Raw genomic sequence first — 6,507 nt, 5'->3', positions numbered from 1 at the left:
GATGATCAAACTACCTTTCTTATCGCAGAATCTTGCCAATCTTCAGATTCTGAAGATATTTCAGTCATCTTTTCAGTATCAATCCTGGACAATTCAGCTTTGAGCTTTCTGATCTCAGCTTATTTTTTATTAAACTCTGGACCCCAAATATGATTGTTGATCTCCCCAAATCATGCTCTAAACACATAGCCTCCAAAATTGAGAATCTTGTTGAATATTCTTATATTCCAGAATCTGCTCAAATCAATGAGTCTCAGTTTCCCATCATGAGTCCTTACAATCTCTACAAATAAAAAACTTCTCTTACCAGACCCTGTTTGTTTATCTTCAAGGGGCTCGTATCTTCTCTAAGTTTGAATCAGTCTTAATGACTAATATTTTATGTTTGGCCTCACCGTCTGTGCTAATATGTGCTTTATTTCTCGATTGGAGATCTCAACTTGGCCACTGGTTTGCGGATGATATGGGGTCACTACTTTGTGAGTGATTGAATACTTTGTCAAAAGGGCTTTGAATGCTTTGTTACAAAAGTGGGCACAACCATCACTGATTGCTCGAGGGAATCCAAAGCGTAAAACAATGTTACTTTTCAAAAATCCTATCACCACCTTGTGATCATTGGTTCTACATGGAATTGCTTCTACCCATTTCAATACGTAGTCAACAGCAACCAATATGTATTGATGACCAAAAGAAAGGGGAAAGGGTCCCATGAAGTCGATACCCCATACGTCAAAAATCTCAACCACTAAAATTGGATTTAATGGCATCATGTTCCTTCGTGTAATGCTCCCCATTCGTTGACACCTATCACATAAAGAACAGAAAGTGTAAGTATCTCGAAATATAGTTGGCCAATAGAAACCACATTGTAAAACTTTAGTCGCTGTTTTCTTAGCGCTGAAATGGCCTCTATAAGCTTGTTCATGGCAAAATGAAAGGATATTCTGAATTTCACTTTCTGGGACACATCGTCTAACAATTTGATCTGCACAATACTTGAACAAATACGGGTCATCCCAAAAGAAATTCTTTATTTCTGTAAAAAAATTGGCCTTGTCTTGCTTGGTCCAATGCTCTGAAAGTTGACCTGTAACAAGATAATTCACGATGTCAGCATACCATGGTAATACTTCGACACTCATCAATTGTTCATCTGTAAATGACTCATTCAATGTTAATGGTTCTGAAATTGTGTCAAAATGGAGACGAGAGAGATGGTCTGCCACAACATTTTCTGTGCCTTTCTTATCTTTAAATTCCAAGTCGAATTCCTGCAAAAGTAACACCCAACGAATTAGTCTAGCTTTTGCATCTTTCTTTGTGAGAAGATATTTAAGAGCAGCATGATCCGTAAATACAATTATTTTACAACCAATGAGATAAGATCGAAATTTTTCTATTGCAAACACTACTGCTAGCATTTCTTTTTCAGTAGTTGAATAATTCAACTGTGCATCATTCAATGTTATACTAGCATAGTAAATAACATGGGGAATTCGATCAACTCTTTGTCCTAACACTGCTTCTACTGCATAATCAGATACATCACACATGAGTTCAAATGGTAAGCTCTAGTTTGGGGTCTGAATGATGGGTGATGATGTCAACAACTGCTTTAATTTTTCGAATGCCACAAGACATGAATCATCAAAGACAAAAGGTACATCCTTAGCAAGTTGATTGCATAAGGGTCTAGAAACTTTGCTAAAATCTTTAATGAAACGTCTATAAAAACCAGCATACCCAAGGAAAGATCTTAATTCTCTGACTGTTTTGGGTTGAGGAAGATTAGAAATGAGATCCACCTAGGCTTTTTCAACCTCAATACCTTTGCTCGAAATGATGTGACCGAGAACAATACATTGTTTTACCATAAAATGACATTTCTCGCAATTTAAGACCAAGCTCTTCTCGATACATCTTTGCAGAACTAATGTTACATGATGTAAACATTGATCAAACGAGTCACCAAAGACAGAAAAATCATCCATAAAGACTTCAAGGAATCGTTCAACCATATTAGAAAAAATGCTTAACATGCATCGTTGAAATGTAGCAGGTGCATTACGTAATCCAAATGGTATCCTCCTATATGCAAAAGTGCCAAAAGGGCAAGTGAAAATGGTTTTCTCTTGATCTTTTGGTGCTATAGGAATCTGATTATATCTTGAGTAGCCATCTAGAAAGCAATAAAATTCATGGCCTGCTAATCTATCAAGCATTTGATCGATAAATGGTAAAAGAAAATGGTCTTTACATGTGACAGAATTTAACTTTCTATAATCAATGCATACACGCCATCTTGTAGTTACTCTAGTTGGTATTAATTCATTATCAGCATTGGTAACTACTGTGACTCCTGACTTTTTAGGGACAACTTGTACAGGACTAACCCATGAACTATCAGAAATTGGGTAAATGATACATGCGTCTAATAGCTTAAGGACTTCAGTTCTAATAACTTTTTTCATGTTAGGATTTAACCGACGTTGCATTTCCCTAGTAGGTTTAGCATTTTCATCGAGGTGAATGTAATGCATGCAGTCTACTGGGTTTACACCTATTATGTCTGCTATGGTCCATCCTAATGCTCCTTTGTGCTCTTTTAAAACATCCAACAACTTACTTTTTTGTTCGTCATTGAGGGATGATGAGATGATTACCGGCAGAGTGCTTTCTTCTCCCAAAAACGCATATTCCAAAGTGTTGGGTAATGGTTTGAGCTCAAGTTTCGGTGGTGATTCTGATGATGGGATGAGTTTCTTCTCTGATGGTGCTAGTTGTTCAACTCTTAACTTCCATTTATTGGTATCCATGGATGATGTTGAGTCAAGTAGGGCGTTGACCTCATCAACTGATCTGTCAATATCAAAATCCAAACCAAAGTGAGTTAAGCATGTTTGTAAAGGGTCATCACTAAGGTTTGAAAGAAAAGTATTATCAACTAATGTGTCTATTAAATCCACATCAACAATTTCATCATCTGCATTGTAAGGTTATTTGGCAATGTTGAAGATGTTCAGCTCCATAGTCATGTTGCCAAAGGACAACTGCATATTTCCAGTCCTGCATTGAATGTGGACATCCGTAGTTGCCAAGAAAGGTCGGCCTAGAATAATGGGGATGTGCTTCTTTGAATCCTGTATTGGTTGAGTGTCAATTACAATAAAATCAACAGGAAAATAAAACTTGTCTACCTGGATAAGCACGTCCTCCATAATACCACGAGGTATTTTCGTGGACCGATCTGCAAGTTGTAACACCACTGGAGTTTGGTGTAATTCTCCAAGTCCGAGTTTCACAAACACTAAATAAGATAACAGATTTACACTAACTCTTAAATCCAACAAAGCATTCTCAATTGTGTGGTTCCCTATGCTACATGAGATAGTGGGGGAGCCTGGGTCTTTGCATTTTAGAGGAATTTTATATTGGAGTATAGAACTAACGTTTTCTGTTAAAAATGCATTCTTTTGAACATAAATGTTTCTTTTTTTAGTACAAAGGTTCTTAAGAAACTTGGCATAAGATGAAACTTGTTTTATAGAATCAAGCAAAGGGATGTTAACACTTACCTGTTTGAAGATTTCAAGAATGTCACCTGTGGATTTTCCCTTCTTTCCTTTAGCTAACCTCTGAGGAAATGAAGCTTTAGGAACATATTCTCGTGGGTTGGTTTCTTCTTTCTCCTTCGATGGTGAGTCCTCAACATTCACAGGTACAATTTGATTTTCTTTTGTCACTGGCATCTCCACTTTGTTGTCGACTTCTTTTCCTTTTCACAAGGTCATGACTGCTTTGACCTCTCCATGCTGATGTGGTGAACTAGTACTTGCTTCATGTACTCCTTTAGGATTAGGCACTAGTTGACTTGGAAATTTACCTTTCTCAACGGTCATTACCAAGGTCTGAACTGAAGAAGCAAATTGTCCTACTATCTTCTCGAGGCTTGAAATTGATTGGGCTTGTGAGTTGAAGCCTGCTCTCAACTCATTTCGTAGTCCATCAATGGTTCGGTTATGTTGCTCAATCGTGGAGTGAGTACCACTCTTGAAATTCTGGAATGCATCCTCCCATGGTCTGGGTTGAGAGTAGTTCTGGTTCTGATTGTATGGTCTAAATGGTGGCTGAGAGGCTTGAGAAATTTGAGGAATTGGTTGCATTGGTAGAGCTGGAGCTGCTGGTCCATTCTGTTGGAATCCTTGAGACCATGAAAAATTAGGTGGTCTCTCCATCCAGGGTTATATGGGTTGTAATTAGATGGTTTTCTCATTACACCTAAGGCATTGGCTTGATCTGAGTATGAGTCATGGTCATGTGGCTCTATTGATTTAGCAGTCGATAACGATGCTATTTGTCGAGAGAGACCTTCAATTATCACTTTGACTTCTTTAATTTCTGAACTTGACTCGCCAATGTGAACCTTATTTACTCCCTTAAGTCTTCTAGTATTCCTGAGTGATCGACTCCGTTGTTGGGAATTATCCGCTTGTCGCTGGAAGAATTCTCAAATTTCTGATGCACTTTTTGACATTAGCTCTCCTCCACTTGTTGCCATTGGCCATTCTTGTACATTCAGCAATAATCCCTCCAAAAAGTATTGGTATTGGTGCCATTTCTCGTACCCATGATGTGGATACTTCAAGAGTAGCCCATTGAATCGCTCCCATGTTTTGAAAAACTGATCATTTTCTCTCTGGGTAAACTCTGAAATTTTTCTGCGAATAGCATTGGTTTTATGCACTGGGAAATATTTATTCAAAAATTTAGTTACCATTTGTTCCCATGATGTAATGCTATTGGCAGGCAATGTATTAAGCCATGAACGAGCTCTATCCTTTAAAGAAAATAGGAATAATCTGAGTTTAACATCATCGTCTGAAAAATTCTCGTATTTAAAAGTTTGAAAAATAGCATGAAAATCATTCAAATGATTATATGGGTCCTCATTTTCTAGGCCATAGAATGTTGGGAGACAATTTAGCACACTAGGTTTTAGTTCAAAACTCCTAGCAGCTACATTTGGGTATCTTATGCATGATGTGCTCAAATTAGCTAAAGGACTGAAGTAGTCCTTAAATGGCCTCTCCTGTGGTTGCAAATCCATTTTATTTTTAACTTGTTTGTGTGTGTGAAGTGTTTTCTCAAGTTCAAGGTCTATAGGTTCAAGATTAGGCAATAATGACCTACGACCATGCATGCAAAGAACAAAAGATAAATGGGAACAAAACAAATAAAAATAAAGAAGAAGGAGAAATTACGGTACTAACCTTATTACGCTATTAAAACCTTTCTATAAAAACACACAAAAAAAAGTTCGTGAAATAAAAAAAATTAAATTAATAAGATAAACAAAAATTACAAAGAAAAATAACTTAAAAATTAAATTGCAGAATTGTAAAGAATAGAGAAAGAAAAGAAATTATTACCTCTAAATGCAGATTCACTTTTTTTTTCTTTTTTTTTATAAAAAAATTACAAGAAAACAATTAAAAGAAATTATTCACAAAAATTAATTCTACAAATTAAAATAACTTACCTCCCCGGCAACGGCGCCAAAAACTTATTGTGTAAATTTTATTGAACTCGCAAGAGCACGAATTTATTGTAGAATAGATTAATGGTGACGAGTGTCGATCCCACGAGGAGGTGGATTTTAATTATATGTAGAATTAAATTTGTATGAGGGTGGTTGGATTTGTGGTGAAAGTGACTTAGATTATCTTAAAATTGGAATTGAAATGTTGAGAATAAATTGAAGAGAAATCTATTGAAATGACGTACTTGGGTATCTGGATCTGTATCAACATGCACCATGGGCTAAATATTCCTTATTAGTGCCAATTAAATCATGAGGGAGGAATCCACACCTCATGAACCACGCTCTAATCAATATGGTGCTAAGGGCTTATCGTGCCAAATAATAATAACCTTGTACTAGAGAGCCGGTGAAACCAATGCGGTATCTAGACAAGATTATTGTTATTTGTTGACGAAAAGTCAAATCATCCACAAAAATTAGAGGGGAAGAGAAAGTAAATTTACCAAATCAAGCCCATGACACATGTTGAAACTTCACCTTCAACCCAAGCTTGAAAGAAAATTAGCTACTCATAATTGAACTAGGGGCAAAAAGGAAATTTATTAAAATACATAGAAAATACAAGATGAAGAAGGAATTACAAAAAATGGAGTCCAAAAATGGATTGAAAGATATCAAATTAGGGGGGGAAGGCCCCCTTTTTATAGATACATTGAGTAAATCGTGGCCATCAAATTCAAAACAGTTTGGACGCTCAGGATTGCGCCACGTCATCAGTCAACAGTACGTAGTTTGACCACGCGGTTTGAACAATAGTACGGTTTCACCCGGCTTAAACAGTGACGCGGTTTGGTTGAAAATAATCCTGTGTAATGCATGTATCGTACACGAGATTTTTAGTCCACTGATATGCTGTCATGTCATCAATCGACAGTGCATAAAAATTTTAGTCCAATAGGATC

The sequence above is a fragment of the Citrus clementina genome, unplaced genomic scaffold (assembly GCF_000493195.1).
Source record: "Citrus clementina cultivar Clemenules unplaced genomic scaffold, Citrus_clementina_v1.0 scaffold_1, whole genome shotgun sequence".
Taxonomy (NCBI): Eukaryota; Viridiplantae; Streptophyta; class Magnoliopsida; order Sapindales; family Rutaceae; genus Citrus; species Citrus x clementina.
The sequence above is the reverse complement of the archived record's forward strand: the minus strand, read 5'-3'. Positions refer to the sequence as shown.